The sequence below is a fragment of the Pseudorasbora parva genome, chromosome 20 (genome assembly GCF_024679245.1).
Source record: "Pseudorasbora parva isolate DD20220531a chromosome 20, ASM2467924v1, whole genome shotgun sequence".
Taxonomy (NCBI): Eukaryota; Metazoa; Chordata; class Actinopteri; order Cypriniformes; family Gobionidae; genus Pseudorasbora; species Pseudorasbora parva.
The window spans coordinates 28857948-28874553 of NC_090191.1; the positions used below are offsets into that span (position 1 = coordinate 28857948).

At 39.3% G+C, this 16606-nt stretch overlaps 1 protein-coding gene and 1 long non-coding RNA gene across 5 annotated transcripts in view; one reads left to right on the forward strand and one right to left on the reverse strand.

The window, feature by feature from the left end:
* Window positions 1-16606, reverse strand: part of recql (RecQ helicase-like) — an 88165-nt gene that overhangs the window by 12972 nt on the left and 58587 nt on the right. The gene's annotated exons all lie outside the window — the stretch shown is intronic.
* LOC137049804 (uncharacterized) lies at window positions 11260-13982 on the forward strand. Its single transcript, XR_010899721.1, has 3 exons — window positions 11260-11383; window positions 11455-11602; window positions 13142-13982. It is a non-coding gene; the product is annotated as an uncharacterized lncRNA (long non-coding RNA).

Consider the following 16606-nt stretch of genomic DNA (forward strand, 5'->3'; position numbering starts at 1 on the left):
ACTTAACCTCCAAACGGCACGCTGGGAACCCACAGCCGCGCGAGCTGGTCCACACAACAGCCACGCTCGGACACGCTCGCCCACCGCTTAATCAAATTTTACACCCAGCGCGGTGCCCCCCCACTACACGTGGCCCTGACAGCCTCTCTCCCAGGATCACGCTCACCCAGAGGCCATGCAGAAGAGAGGAAGAGAGGGAATGCTAATGAAGATGAACAAAACTTTTAAGAGAAAAAAAGTCGAGCACATTTTCTGCAGACACAAGTGGTTTGGTGCAATAGCATGACCCATAGCGACATGTTGTGGGATAAAGCTTATTAAACTGGGGAAAATCAGTTTTATCTAAAACTATCCCCCCCACCCCCCATAAAACTTTCCAGAGCTCTATTTAGTACAGTACTCACTAAATCACTACTAGAAAAAACAACTTGTTTCTGACACATAGGGCTTTTACTTTGTATCATTCTTCTTGTCTGTATTCATTCCAGACAGGCTATCTGTCTGTGCGTTAGTGTTTTTCATTGACTCCTTCGTGAATCACTGAATCAACCGATTCATTCAATAACTGATTTATTAAGGAATGAATCATTTTGTCAGCTGATTTGTTTAAAAACGGATTAATTCAGGAAAGAAACAAGTGTCTGTCTTTATAAGTGAGCCATTTAATCATTCACTAAATGATTTGTTTAAAAATACTGATTCATTCATCAATGAAGCAAGCATACTAATCTATAAGAAAAAACAACAGCAGTGTGCTAGTATTCAGAATTCAGCAACAGTCTTTTTAAATGAATCATTGATTGATCAACTGATTCGTTTAAAAACAGTAATTCATTCATCATTCATCAAATGTCTGTAACAGCGTACCCTTTTGCAGCACTTTGAAATGCTGTTTCATGTATACTGAGCTTTTTACACTGTTAAAGACTTGGATTCCCATGCTTCCCATGCTTTTTTAAAGTTGGAAGTTTGATTTCCTTTGTCAAAAATACTTCTTCCGGTTTCTCATATGTTTTTTACGAGTATGGGTCTATCTGACGTCAGATAAGGTGGACTGTCCTTGTACGGGCCATACGGGATCTTCTCCTGGAAGGGCGGTCGGGCGCACGACTAGAGCGAGAGAGAGAGCAAACGCTATAGGGAAGTCAACGGCTGCGCTGCAATCACATGACTTCACCAAATCAACAATGTCACCAAAGAAGTGTTGCCTGACAAGCCAGACCCACATCAAGATGTTTGGTCTGGAAACTCACCAATTACAGGACTCATTCTGAGGGGCTGGATAAACGGTTGTCTTTCAAACTTCCTTTGCACGCAAATGGATAGCGCTACAACCAACCAGAGCAACGAAGAAGGTGAAGTGGAGCTAGCTGACAGATTAAACTTTCGCCGTATCCGGTCGGAAAAACTCCGAACACGTCTTCCCTTCTTAAGAATGACTTGAGCGCCGTTCTTTTTTATTTTATCTAAGAGAAAAGCTTAACTCCAAGTCTTCCAGAGTCACGGTCAAAGCTGATTCGAAAGACCGCCGTTCGCCAGCTTTTGTGTTTACTAGTAGCACACAAGCGCAACTCTGCCGTCATTATGTTAAGCCCCGCCCACTAATACAGGATGTGATTGGCCTGACCAGAGTTTGGTTTTTACAGCTCAGAAGGGTATTGAGAGTTGCTAGACGACACTCGCGGGCAGATTAGATTTGCTGCCGCTTGAGTGCGTCTAGATTTCTAGGCTAAAAGAAGTGTGATTTTGGTTGTCAGGGCAAGACAACCCTGTACAGATTCCCAAAGAACTCAGTCAATGGGACAGGGGATGAAGTTTGTTTTGCCTGAGCAGCAACGGAGTTGTGCAAGTGTTTTTGTTTGTTCACTGAATTTCGCCAACGATGGTTTATGAACAAGGTAACTCACAGTTCAACTCAGGATTTGTAGCTTGTCTAATGCTGAACGATGGAGCGGTTCCAGGGATTAAATTTCACAGCCGTATGTTGGAAGCAGGTGGTGAGTAAAACGAAAAAAGTATGTCTTCATAAACCACGAGTAAACACACAAATGTTGTAAAACTCGCGTTTTACATTATTACATAAGTGACAGTAACGTATACCATTGAGACGTCCTGCTGTAGTCGTTGTTGCTTCTCCTGTTCAATTTCAGCCTCTAGATCGGATTCTGGATCATATGTATGGCAAAATCTGATTGATCTCAATGGCTTAATTAGGATAACGTTTTTTTTTTCTCCACGTTTAAGGATGTCAGAGCTTTCAGACACTCTCAACGGAATAGTTGTGCGCGCTAGTCATTCTTTAGCTCCGCCCACATGATACGCCTCCAGCTGCTTGTTTTTTTCCGGAAAGACTCATTACAGCCTATCTTTCTTTTATAAATATAATAAAACTAAATACTTTTTGTAGATATAATAGGATGCAATAATACTTAAGGTTCTCGAGATTGACATGACATCCCCCCTTTAAGGAATAGTGCATATCATTCTGAGACTTGTGTAAGGCCGCCCGAATCGTCCCAATGGAGGCTAACGATCGGCGGGTGAAGGTCGCTGCGCGTTCGGTCTTTTCAGCGGGGCAAAAGGGATTTTATTCCAATTCCTCGTTATCTGACTCCATTTAATGATAATTTAGAATTTAGGTTAGAATGCCATTTGGTTATTTGGTCATTCAATTTTAATAGTTTAACTACACATTTAATTATTCCGTTTAACCCTTTGTTGAAATTATACCCAACCTGAATAATTCCAGAGCAAGTCAGAATCAATCAAAGTATAACAATTTATTAACAATCAGGTAAATGTATAACGCCAATTACATAATCAATTCAAAGGTATACTTCACATCAAATACTCTAAAGTAAAGAATGAGATGTATACCTGACTTATCAAGGTTACATAATGCTGCATGGGTTAAAACGTCCAGCATTACGGGCTGACCTGAGTACAGTATCGAGCCCTGAGCTCTTTGCAACATTTCCTTAAATACCCAAAACCAGATACATACCCAGAACCATTTGAAACTCTTTCAAATGGAAACACCAGTTAACAATAGGAATTTGCATTGATCAGGTCCTATAGACCTGATTAGAAGAGAGGCCAAATGGCTGAAAGCCACACCCACCATACACCAAGGAAAGATATCTTTAAACCCTTAAAACATTTATGATGTTCTAGTTTACTTCTGTGGAGTAGAGATATTTGTACCAGTCGCACTGAGACATTTCAAATGATATCAAACACATATGATACTCGATCGTGTGGATTGACATTGTAATATAGAGATTCTGGATGCATTTTCAGTGATCTCAGCATGAGAGAGGGAATGAATTGGGGGAGAGGGAGTCAATAGGGAAAGATGTAGATTAGCTGATAGTGAGGTGAGACTTGCGTCTCCAGTGGTGTGTGAGGGACAGTTCAGATGTTAATTTCCTTATTTTCTCAGAGAGTCTTTGTTCTTCATTCAGACATTTCGGCATATACTAGTTTTTTCAGTCTTACAGTTCCACCTCTTGATCCCAATGGGTCAAACTCTGGTGGTCCTATGGGATCACTGTTAGACGTTGGTTAGACGTTGGTTAGACGTTGGTTCAATCCTTGAGATGACGAAATTGTCTTAGCAGCTGCAGAGCCCTTTGGAAGGTTCTTTGTTCACCTGCAGGACACCGTCTCACCAGGTTTGTGTAGCTTGAGTTTCAGCTGGTGGGTGAATGTGTTCAGGTGTTCTACCTGTGGTTCAGCACAGCATGTTCATAGAGTCAGTCTCGGACCTTGGTGAATGTTCAGTTAACGTGTCACTTCTTCATGGGGAAGCTTCTGCTTCTGCACCTTCCCGATAATCTGACTCTCCTTGTGTAATCCTCACACCTCCAATGGTGTGGTTCACTGGGTAGATTTCAATAGGTGGAAGGCTTCTCCGTAGTTGACACCTGAAAAGAGTCTTAATGTCCACTTAACGACTGAACACTGATGAACTTAAAACCGTAGAGAAATGCATAAGAACATATAATGCAAGAAAACATAAAAGAAAAAACAATGTGGGTTCATGTCAGCAGTGCGATTGGTACACCTTCTCTCAAGTGTTTTTCACGGTCATAATTGGTGGGGTGGATTAAATATATTTAATCACCTAATTCTTCACTATCACTGGGATAAAGTGACGGCGGAATTTAAGTATTCTTGGTCTGGATTACCCAAGGAAATGCAGCAAAAAGTCAGTGCAGTTTATATATTAAAATAGATGATATGCATATAATAATAACATCAATAATATTCAATCACAATTATGAAGATATACATATATATATAATAACCACTGTGTTTGTTTAGGAATCTTCCAATGCAATTAAGGCAGATCTAAATATGTTTAGTCATACAATAATGTGGATTGTGTATTCCTTGTCACAGTGTGTGTGTGAGAGTGTGGAGAGTGTGTGTGTGTGTGTGTGTGTGTGTGTGTGTGTGTGTGTGTGTGTGTGTGTGTGTGTCTGTGTCTGTGTCTGTGTGTGTGTGTGTGTGTGTGTGTGTGTGTGTGTGTGTGTGTGTGTGTGTGTGTGTGAGTGAGCAGTCCTATGAGTTGGTAGGATGTAGTGAATAGCGTTTGCTATGTGTGTCTTTAATAGACTGTCATCATGTGACCAACTATACTGTCCTGTGTGTTTGAAGCTATTTGGATCTGTTGGTGTGAAAAGATGGACAATAGATCTTTAGTGAAGTAACACTTTTGGACTCTATGCCATCTATGATGTGTAGGTACAACCTGGATAGATTTGATCTGTTTCAGGTGATATGAGGGTGTAGTGAAGAAAGTGTGTGTTCCGTGTTTGTTTTTGGGAGATGGGTGGAGTCTTATCAATAACAATCTGTGTTGCAAAATTTAGTTCCAGTGCTACACTGGGAGATCATGTATACATTTTGTGAAGTGTGAATGACCCCATCAAGTGTATTCGCACCCATCTCCCTCATTTCAAGTTGCTCTGACAATTCCATTGTTGAGTTTGCCCACTTTGGGGTGTTAGCCCCTTTCCAGCGTCCGTTCTCCAAGGAATTGCAGTTGTAAACCTGAGACAAAAATAATGCAGAGAATCACAGTTAATTCTGACATTATCAACAGCTTCACAGTCAGGTTTGGACTTATTTGAATGGCACTATTATGCCTGATGCAATTTTCATCCTGGCTGTCACATGAAACAGAGTTTCATCGGCCAGGTCTGAATTGTTGCTGTTGTTTTAGTAAAGTGTGTGACACCTTAAAACTGTTCTTACAGTCGAGCCTTCACAGTCTGCTGTGAGCATTAGAGACCCCAGTTCTGCTGGAGAATTTTTCTGAATTAATCAGAGCTTTTATCGCTCATATTGTCATGAATTCCAATGGGTTGGTTCCCATGGCTTTATTTTCAGTTGCTCTCTTTACAGTCAGATCTGTGGGCAGAAATTAATTCACCTGTTTTGGTGTTGTCTGCTTACGATGTCACACACACATTTGATTAATTGAGGTCTCTGTGACCTTTAAAAAAAAAAAAAAAAAAATTAGGTACTTCTGCATTTTAGGTGTTGCACCTCGGTGACGGTGAATTGGTTTGCTATTATCAGTGCCACACATGTAGCTCTAGCTGTGTTCTTGTAAAGGCAAAAGATAACAGCACAACCCTTCCCTTTTGGCACTGGGAATTGAACCAATGCAACACAACAATATTAAATCCAATACATGTATTTATATGTATTACCTCTTTATTTCATCTGACTCCATAAAATGAAAAGGTTTTAAATGATTATGTTAATCATTAACTTTAGGTTTCTATTTTCTTTCAATTCAATTCTTATACATTGTGTTATACTCAGTAATCAAGATTCCGATAACATTGAGTCTCGCACCGGTCAGAGTACAATCTCTTTCGCAAACTCGTCAGTCTTGGTCATTCAGTAGAGGCTATACGACTGATATCTTGGATGCCCGTGCTACACGTTGATCATTCCAAGATATTTGTATTCAGTCCCCTTGGATTTGAATTCTCGTAATTAATGCAAATTGCTTTTAATCAGAGGCCCATGACCACCACCACAGAATCAAGTGACCAACTTACTATCTCTAATAGTGACTTTCTATAATCATGCCGTGGTTTTCCACGTCTACGTAATTAGAGCAATTTTACAACAATCAGGAATTAGGGTTGCCCTATTTAGATTGGTCTAACAATTTGTTATTGTTCTAAACGGAAGACGTCTTTAGTCTTTCAACCCGCAGTCCAAGTCTACGTATCTGAACGCCAATGTGTTAGTCGGAGCTCTAAAACATCAGCCTGGTGTGCTTTAATGCTCCACCGAAAAACTGTGTTTTAGTCCGTGTTACTAACCTGAGCGTAGTCTTGTGGTGTCATGGATGTACATGATCACCTGAGTTATTAACACAACATACGTTATAGTATTTTCATGGTTAATGCAATTGTAAATAACACTGTAGCCACATGGCAATTCTATGCTCCACATGGGAGACAAACAAATTCAACATAGAAACACATTTATTCTGTTTTTACAAGATACATGGTCTAGAATGCATAGCATCTACAACCTTTATCCTAAGTGTTTCATACACTTACAGTAAAGCAATCTTGTTTTTTTAAAGAATAAACTTAAATAGCCTAGGTGTTTTTATTAACACAAACAACTATGTGTGTTCAATGCGCACGTTTATTTACAATTACAAATTTGAAAATACAAGCAGGATCACTGCAATTTGGATGTTTTAACTATTAAACTCATTGCTATTAGGCTACTAGCCCACCAGCAAGTGAGGTTAATAGGTGAAGACCTTGCATGAACAATGCAGTTAGCTCACTGAGAGTTGTACCTTCAAATGAGCGATTATCTTTACCCTTAGAAAGGAATTTCCTGTTTTTCTGAAAATAAGGTGGCGGTCGACCCCTGCCCAATGACCAGCATGTTACCTCTGAATGGCCTATTTTCTGACAGGAACTGCAAAACCTGTTCTCTTTGCCATAGGTTTGACTGCTTTGTTCTCCTGGAGTTTGAGGATTTTCATGACTCTCTAATGCTTGAGCATCATGCGGTCTGGTACATGACTCTGGGCTATTGCAGTGCTGCATCACCTTAAGAACTGAAATAGGCACACTTCCTCGAGTTGCACATGCATTTTCTGAACTAAACATTTCAGATTCATTAGAGCAAGTCACCTCATCTAAGAAATGAACATGCTTTTTAGTCCCATCACTGTTAAGCGTTTTGGGAGGCATGAACTTTTTAGCTACTAGTTCAGCCTTGAGATCTGCAATGGTCTCCTCTTGATTTTTACACTTCTCAGTCAGGGCTAACAGCTCAGTTAGTAATTTATTTAGCTGTGTTTGAAGATCTTGAATCTTTGCCTTAGACTTTTCTGCTTCTGTGTTTTTAGAATCCACTTCTTTACATCTAGCATCTAGACTTAATGATTGAAATGGTTCCACATTACGTAGACTTTTACAATCTCTGAAGTTTAAAGTCTCAGTTTTTGCAGCAGGTTTTGACTTCTTTTGGAGTTTGTCATTACACTTTGTGCGAGTCTTTACCGGGCATTGTTCTTTTGGCTCATCGTGTCTTAACACAGGAGCTCGGTTACGAGTTTCTCTCTGTGGCTTGTATGTTAATGCGGCATCATCATCATTTTGATTCTCAAGATCACAAATGTCATCCAGTGCTGCTTGTTTAACTGCGGCTACTGGAAATCCTACATTATCGCAACAGTCTTCGAGAGCAGATATGTAGTTATTGCCGGTTTGCAGTTTTCTTTGGAGCTGATCGATTTTTGTTGCCATTTCTTCGCGCTGTCTAGCCCACCCTCGTTGCTCGTATTCTGCCGCTTCGACTTTTGCTCTTAACTTTTGTAATTCGTCCGATCGCAATCTTTCAATTTCTTTGATATTTGTTATCGTTCGTTCATTCTCGGCCATTGTTTTGAGGTCGTTACGGCGAAGCAAATAAACAATTGCAGCGGGAATTCTCTTGTATTTTCATTTTGATTTTAGTTGCGCGCCCTTAGCAGAATACCAGGATATAATTTCGTTATTGGTCCACTTCATGTTAAATCCTTTGTCGCTTAATTGAAAGAGGAGATCTTGTAGTTGTACGCCTAGTATTCCCATAATTTCCTCATCTACACTACAGCTGTGCTGCCCCTGGAAAGTCATGTTTCACGTCTAATTCTTACACAATATCGGATTTCTACGGTTCCGATCTATAGTGGGTATACCGACCCGTTCTATAAATGTGTCTATATGTGTGAGTTGCAGATAAACTTTCCCTCAACAGTTCTAAAAGGCAATGAAAATGTACTTACCACAGCAGTTGAAGAAAGAGAAGCTCAAACCTCTTGTTGGTTTTTAAAATCCAATACTTCACTGAAAAGACGTTGCTCGTAAGAGAGTTGCAACATCACGTCGCCGGGTCACCAAATTGTAAGGCCGCCCGAATCGTCCCAATGGAGGCTAACGATCGGCGGGTGAAGGTCGCTGCGCGTTCGGTCTTTTCAGCGGGGCAAAAGGGATTTTATTCCAATTCCTCGTTATCTGACTCCATTTAATGATAATTTAGAATTTAGGTTAGAATGCCATTTGGTTATTTGGTCATTCAATTTTAATAGTTTAACTACACATTTAATTATTCCGTTTAACCCTTTGTTGAAATTATACCCAACCTGAATAATTCCAGAGCAAGTCAGAATCAATCAAAGTATAACAATTTATTAACAATCAGGTAAATGTATAACGCCAATTACATAATCAATTCAAAGGTATACTTCACATCAAATACTCTAAAGTAAAGAATGAGATGTATACCTGACTTATCAAGGTTACATAATGCTGCATGGGTTAAAACGTCCAGCATTACGGGCTGACCTGAGTACAGTATCGAGCCCTGAGCTCTTTGCAACATTTCCTTAAATACCCAAAACCAGATACATACCCAGAACCATTTGAAACTCTTTCAAATGGAAACACCAGTTAACAATAGGAATTTGCATTGATCAGGTCCTATAGACCTGATTAGAAGAGAGGCCAAATGGCTGAAAGCCACACCCACCATACACCAAGGAAAGATATCTTTAAACCCTTAAAACATTTATGATGTTCTAGTTTACTTCTGTGGAGTAGAGATATTTGTACCAGTCGCACTGAGACATTTCAAATGATATCAAACACATATGATACTCGATCGTGTGGATTGACATTGTAATATAGAGATTCTGGATGCATTTTCAGTGATCTCAGCATGAGAGAGGGAATGAATTGGGGGAGAGGGAGTCAATAGGGAAAGATGTAGATTAGCTGATAGTGAGGTGAGACTTGCGTCTCCAGTGGTGTGTGAGGGACAGTTCAGATGTTAATTTCCTTATTTTCTCAGAGAGTCTTTGTTCTTCATTCAGACATTTCGGCATATACTAGTTTTTTCAGTCTTACACTTGCAACATTTTCTGATTTTGTTTAGTTTAGAACTATTTTCATTGTCAGAGCAAAAGTAGGCTGAGTAACTGAAAATGATTTGTCTAAAAGTTACTCAATATTAACTAAGCATGTTGAGTTAGAACAGTTGTGATCCGTCTGCTAGTTTGAAAGTAACAACATGGATGAGATAAGATACAGAGTTTACTAGCCTCAGGGCGTGAATGTTAACAGGAAACGGCAGCACTTCAGTGGCCAGTCTGCGTAACAATCAGCCCACAGAATGAGAGAGGAAACACTCCCTTGGGTATTAGAGTGCGCTCAGTGTGACAGCTACCTGACGAGCCCAGCAGTAAAGGGACGCGGTTTGCTGAAAGTGGCTTGGTGGCCAGGGACGGCACTCCATCCTCTCCTGAGCAAACACAAAGGCATGATTGCTCAGCACACTGCAGTCACTTTCTCCTGTCACTCAAACAGTCCCCTGATTGTCTCCAGGTGAGTGTTCATGTGTGACTGGGCAGTAGGCCTAGTGGTTTCACACCGTTATCCTTCAGGATCAGAGATTATCCTTCAGGATCAGAGATTAATCATCAGATTTGATTAACTTTCAAATCAGATTAGATTTGAAAGTTAAAGGGATGCTCTGGGTTAAATTCAGCTTGATCTCTATATACAGTATTTGTAAAAATAAATAGTTGTTTTGTTAAAATAAATCATGAAAATAACACAACAAACATACAACATGTGTTTAAATCCACTTATGGGCCAATATGATTTATGTTGTCCCATATACTTCTTTTATTTTTTTTTAAACCCTCTGTGAATATTTTCCACACTGATGGATGAGTTGAAATGAATTTGTAGAGCCTATTTTGTATTTAATGTGTGACATTAAAATGTAAAGTTTAGATAGATAGATAGATAGATAGATAGATAGATAGATAGATAGATAGATAGATAGATAGATAGATAGATAGATAGATAGATAGATAGATAGATAGATAGATAGATAGATAGATAGATAGATAGATATTTTCCACACTGATGGATGAGTTGAAATGAATTTGTAGAGCCTATTTTGTATTTAATGTGTGACATTAAAATGTAAAGTTTAGATAGATAGATAGATAGATAGATAGATAGATAGATAGATAGATAGATAGATAGATAGATAGATAGATAGATAGATAGATAGATAGATAGATAGATAGATAGATAGATAGATAGATAGATAGATATGAAATATGATGACAGTTAGATAGAATGATAGAGAAAACGACAGGTTGGTAGATAGAACAGGAATAGACAGGACAGAATGGCAGACACATCAAATTATTGAAAGTTTGGTATAATGCAGATTGCATAATGAGAGAGAGAGAGAGAGAGAGAGAGAGAGAGAGAGAGAGAGAGAGAGAGAGAGAGAGAGAGAGAGAGAGAGAGAGAGAGAGAGAGAGAGGTGGATATATTATAGCCAGAGAGAACATAGACACAAGAGAGACAGGAAAATACAACGGCAGACAGTTAGACCGTGGAATGATGACAGAATGAAAGATAATAACTACATTCGATTGACAGACAAACAGTTGAAATGAATCTAGCGTGTGTTTGTTATAGGAGGACCGATCTGATTCAGTTGAATTGTGGTCTCACCGACGCAAGGCTTCAGACTGTTTGCTTTGACTCTGTTCTGAATGCACAGGAGCTGGGTCTGTTTATTACAGCTCTGTGATATGATAGGCTGCTAACAGTGACACACCTCCTAAAATGCACAAAGACATTTGTTTGTACTGTCTAGTGGTCTACAGCCTTTCCTCACCAACATATCACCTTTTGGAAACACAGATCACAGACAGACCTGCATGTCAATCAACACCTGGTAATTATGTGATTCGCAACTGTGACATCGTGCAACCCCAGTATTTCAACAAGCAATGCCCCCTGGTGCACATCAGCAGGTATGGGCCTGGCGATAACCTCTGCATGTAATTTATCCAGCAGAGGGTGACATTTTTCAAGTTCCTTTTAGATGTTTCCCGGGGCAACCTCCTCCATATTCCCGGATGGGCCCTCCCCTCAGAGGCCTAACCTCTCCTAATCCTCCTCCCCCGTTTCCGTGGCGACGGCTCAGACGAGCAGGTGACGCATTGACAGGGAGCAGATGGTTCCCCGTGGAGGTAAGCACGGCTAAACAATAACTCCATACTCTACATAGAGCTTTTCTTTCTAAACTTTAGTCTCCCTCCTAAACCACACACACACATACACACACGCGTACACGTAAACACACACAAGCCCAACTCTTACATAGAAACTTCCCCAAAACATACACACAGCCCCCCTCCTCCATTTTCACCCAGCTGAAGCCCTCTCCATTCCTTTATAGCAAACACACACACACACACCATCACACTACCCTAATAACAAATACATGATCATAGTCACACACAACATCACAGGCATACTAAAGAAATGCCGGCCTGCTTTCTCCATGTCACGCGTAGGCCTATATGGGATGCAGAACACACAGATGCCATAGCGATACTGAAACCACAATCTGTTTCTGAGAAAAAATATATGGAGAACGTGGAGCTTTTTGGCTGATTTATTAGAAAGGTTTGCAAGAGTTCTGTAAAAGAGCTTAAAGAGGTTCAGTAAAGTTAATAAAAGTAACTAATGAAAATTACTATTATAACAAAATTAAAATATACATTCATTTAAATCTATCTATCTATCTATCTATCTATCTATCTATCTATCTATCTATCTATCTATCTATCTATCTATCTATCTATCTATCTATCTATCTATCTATCTATCTATCTATACACACACACACACACACACACACACACACACACACACACACACACACACACACACACACACACACACACACACACACACACACACACACACATCGAAATATTCCATTTAGAGACCACTTAATATTGAGAAATCATCATTTCAAATTAAGTTATATTATATTATATAGTATATTATGTCTAGATCTTTAGCTGCCGTCTTTTTAATGTGAACTTTAAATTCTGTTTTTGAATTAATCTGTTGAGTGAATGAAGAATCACTTATAATACTCAATGAGAACTGTTACCAAATAAATAAGTGTGAACAAATAAATGAACAGGTCTTTTTGGTGAAGTGAACTGAATCATATTTCATAAATTCCCTCTGCTAGCTATTAAGGCTTTTCCAGTGTTATTATTGTTAACTAAAACTAATGAAAATCGATTTAGTTAATTGAAATAAAGCTAAAATAACAATATATATTTTTAAAAATGAAAGCTAAAGTTTAAGAATAATTTCGTTTTTGGGTTGACCCTCAGCACTAATTAACAAGATATAGTAGTAAATTAAATTATCTGTGAAATAGCTTGATTGAGCGAATTTTTCTTTTCTTTGGTAGAATCCAAAAAAAATTATACAGAACTAATTAACTACTAGTAACCTAAGTGTTACCTTGTTTCCATGCAGTGCACAATGTGTATAATATACGTCAGGTCAAATTTATATTTGGGGGCTGGGAAGTGTTGTATGTGTGTATGTGAGTGTGTACAGTGGAGTTGGGAGGGATTATTATGGAGATCAGCTAATGCATGTTGAACATTGCATTCTGGTTTTAAGTGACCAGTGTGGAAAGCTCAGCACAATGCACAACCTCTAACTTTTTTTCTACTTTCTCTCTCCCTCATTCAAAGCCACACTTTCCCCCAAAGCACCTGGAGATCACAAAAAAGAGGATGAGAGACCCCCCACGCCACCCCTCCCAATTCGCACACATCAACCAACTCCACACTGCCTCTACCTATCAATACAGTGAGTGTGGACCGCGGGACGCTGTTCGGGGTGGGCTACGCTGAGCCTAAGGCTTTGCCATACAGCCTCACAGCCAGGAGCCATTGAAGTGCTCTGCCTCCATAATGGAGTCACTAATAGGTGCCCATTCAGCAAGGAAAGTGTTTTCTGAAAAAAAAGGGAAGGGGAGCGAATGAGCGAAAGAGAGAAAAGAAAGTTTTAGGGGAAGCTGCAATCACTATGTACGCTGCCTTGAGTATGTCAAATTTATTCAGGCCTCCTCCCACAAAAGCCCCATCCCACATTTTTTTTCTTCTTCTTTTGACTGTTTAGGAGAGTACGGGGGGAAAGAGGAGAATAACAAATCACTATTGAAAGGGCTTTATAGAGAGTTTGGAGTTCTCTTTTCTTCTTTACTTGTAGATGGGGTGAATAGCCTGTCCAGGAGTGAGTACAGGCCCGGGTCCAGATATTGTTTGAATGTTCGCAGTTTCTCGCCTCTGTACACTCTCTCAATTAGCTGCGCCTCTCGGTCATACATGCGCTCACATATATGTAAACACTCAATAACACTGACAACATCTCTTTTAAAATGTTTAATGCATACATATGATCAGTGTTTCACTTTTTTGCAGACTAAATGCTTATAAACAATGTTTTTTTTTTCATGTAGCAAGCATGCTAATAGTGACCCAGCCTTCATTTAGCCTACATTCTCAAAAACAGTGGTTTTCCAGTTTTTGTTTTTTTAAATTCTGTTTCTAGTTTGTTAAACACATTTTACTCACCTCCATAGGTTCAACACTATGACTTTTTTTTCTTCTGTGGAACATTAAAGAGGTTTTAAATATTTTTTTTTTTGTTGTTGTTGTTTAGTTTAGTTTATTGATTTACAAAGCACATTTTAAAACAACAGAGGTTGTAACCAAAGTGCTGTACAAGAAAAATGAAAACAAAACAGAATTACATTACCAATTGAGGTAACATGAGAAAACATATACACAATCAGTCAAAACATAAAGAATACAAATTCGTTTTTAAAGATGATTTAAAAGTGGCAACAGAGGGGGGAGATCTAATATTAAAAGGGAGACTGTTCCAGAGTCGAGGAGCCGCCACAGCCTGGTCACCTTTAGTTTTATAACGTGAGTGGGGAATCGAAAGAAGAAGTTGGTTAGAAGAGCGTATGATCTTGAGGCATTGTGCATGACAAGAAGATCACTAATATACTGCAGTGGGAGCCCATGCAGAGCTTTAAAAACAAAAAGCTAAATTTTAAAATCAATCCGGCAAACCAACCCGATCACACATAAATGCGTATAATAGCGTATATAGTACGAGTGTGCAATGTCGTGGAATGTATACGCCAAAACTCATTTTGGCGTGCATATGATACGCTGTTTTTCGCGTGCATATGATACGCACTTTATGGCGTATATATGACACGCGCTTGGGTAGGTTTAGGGTAGTGGGGCGTATATATGACACGCGCTTGGGTAGGTTTAGGGTGGTGGGGTGGGGGGTTCGTATGTATAATACGCCATAAAATGCATATCATATGCACGCGAAAAACAGCATGCCATAGACACGCCAAAATGAGTTTTGGCGTATACATTCCACGACATTGCACACTCGTACTATTTATACGCATTTTTGTGAGAATACCCTGGGCAAACAGTGGAGAGAGGCTAGCACAGGAGTAATTTGCTGACACTTTTTGTTGCCAGTCAGTAGTCTAGCTGCTGCGTTCTGAACCATTTGAAGACAATTGACAGTTGAATTAGGCAGACCAAGGTAACACGAATACAGTAGTCCAACAGTAGTAGGGAATAAAAGCATGAATGAAAGTTTCAAGGTCTGTCTTCGATAGCATCGTCTTAATTTTAGCAATAGATCGTGGCTGAAAGAAGCTGCTTTTTACCACAGCGCTAATCTGCTTATCAAAACTCAGGCTGGAACCGAAGACGACACCAAGATTCTTGACACAGTCATGAACATTAGAAGAGAGAGAACTAAGCTGACTGAGTATGTCAGAGGTCAGATCTGATGGGGCAAAAATAATGATTTCAGTTTTGTCATTATTTAGCTGTAAGAAATTCATGTCCATCCAACATTTATGTCCCACAGACAGTCAAACAGAGTAGACACAGAGCAGTTATTTTTAATAGGAAGATAAACCTGGGTGTTGTCGGCATAACAGTGGTAAGCTAACTTGGGTTTTTAAAAAATATGACCAAGTGGTAGCATATATAAAGCAAATAAAAGAGGTCCCAGTATGGAACCCTGGGGTACACCATAAGAAATTGATGTTTGTTTTTGTACATACAATAGTCACAACAGTTAATTACAAACATTTTTTTTACCAACTATGTTCTTTTGTGTTCTGCAGAAGAAAGAAAGGGATACAGATGTGGAATAACCGTATGGTAGATTTTGGGTGAAGATGCTTTTGGTTAACAGTCCTGACCTTTAATTGAACATTTCTAGATCAGCTGAAGGATAAAATGGATTTTGAAAGTTGGCAGCCAGTATTGTTTCTGCACATTTATTTCCACCTTTGACTTAAATTCTAGCAACAATAACAACAAAGTATTGTAGTAATTAAATATTAGCTCGGCCATTACTGTTATGCTGCCCCGGGAGAATCCTGTCTAATATCAGTTTGGTTTGGTACAATGCACAAACGAGCAAACTTGATGTTATTAGACCCGGGTCCAGTATTCATATATTTTTGGACTCATAGAGCACAACTATTTTTTCCCAAGGCAGGGAGGCCTTATTGTAGTTCATGTGTCTGTTCTGGTTTGACAGATTGATGGAATGGGTGTATAAGGGCCCAGTGTGGGCATTCAGGCTGAGATGAAGTTTAGGAGAGTGAGTTAGTCGCACAGGGGGTTCAGTGTCCTGCTGAGATGGGATAAGTCCAGAACCAACAGCTTTTGTCCCACAGCTTTTAAGCTAACAATACCGTGCAGAATAGCTAGATCTTATTCACTAAAGACATTTACTTAGGCTTTCATATGATTCTAAACTCTTAAAAATAAAGGTTCTTAAATGGTTCTTTGCCAGGGTGTATGGTTCCATGAAGAATATTTAATATCCAAAGAACCTTTCCATTGCACAAAAGGTTCTTTGTAGTCCAAAAAGATTCTTTAGACTATAAAATGGTTAGAAAAAATGGGCTATTTAAAGAACCTTTCACAAAACGGTTCTTTGGGAAACCAAAAATGGTTCTTCTATGGCATCACTGTGACACAACATTTTTCATCATCCTGGCACCTTTATTTTTAAGGGTGTAAGATGCATATTTCAAAGTCTTTCATGCACATTCCAGGATTGGCAAATTAAGGTTTAAAGCTTGATAACAC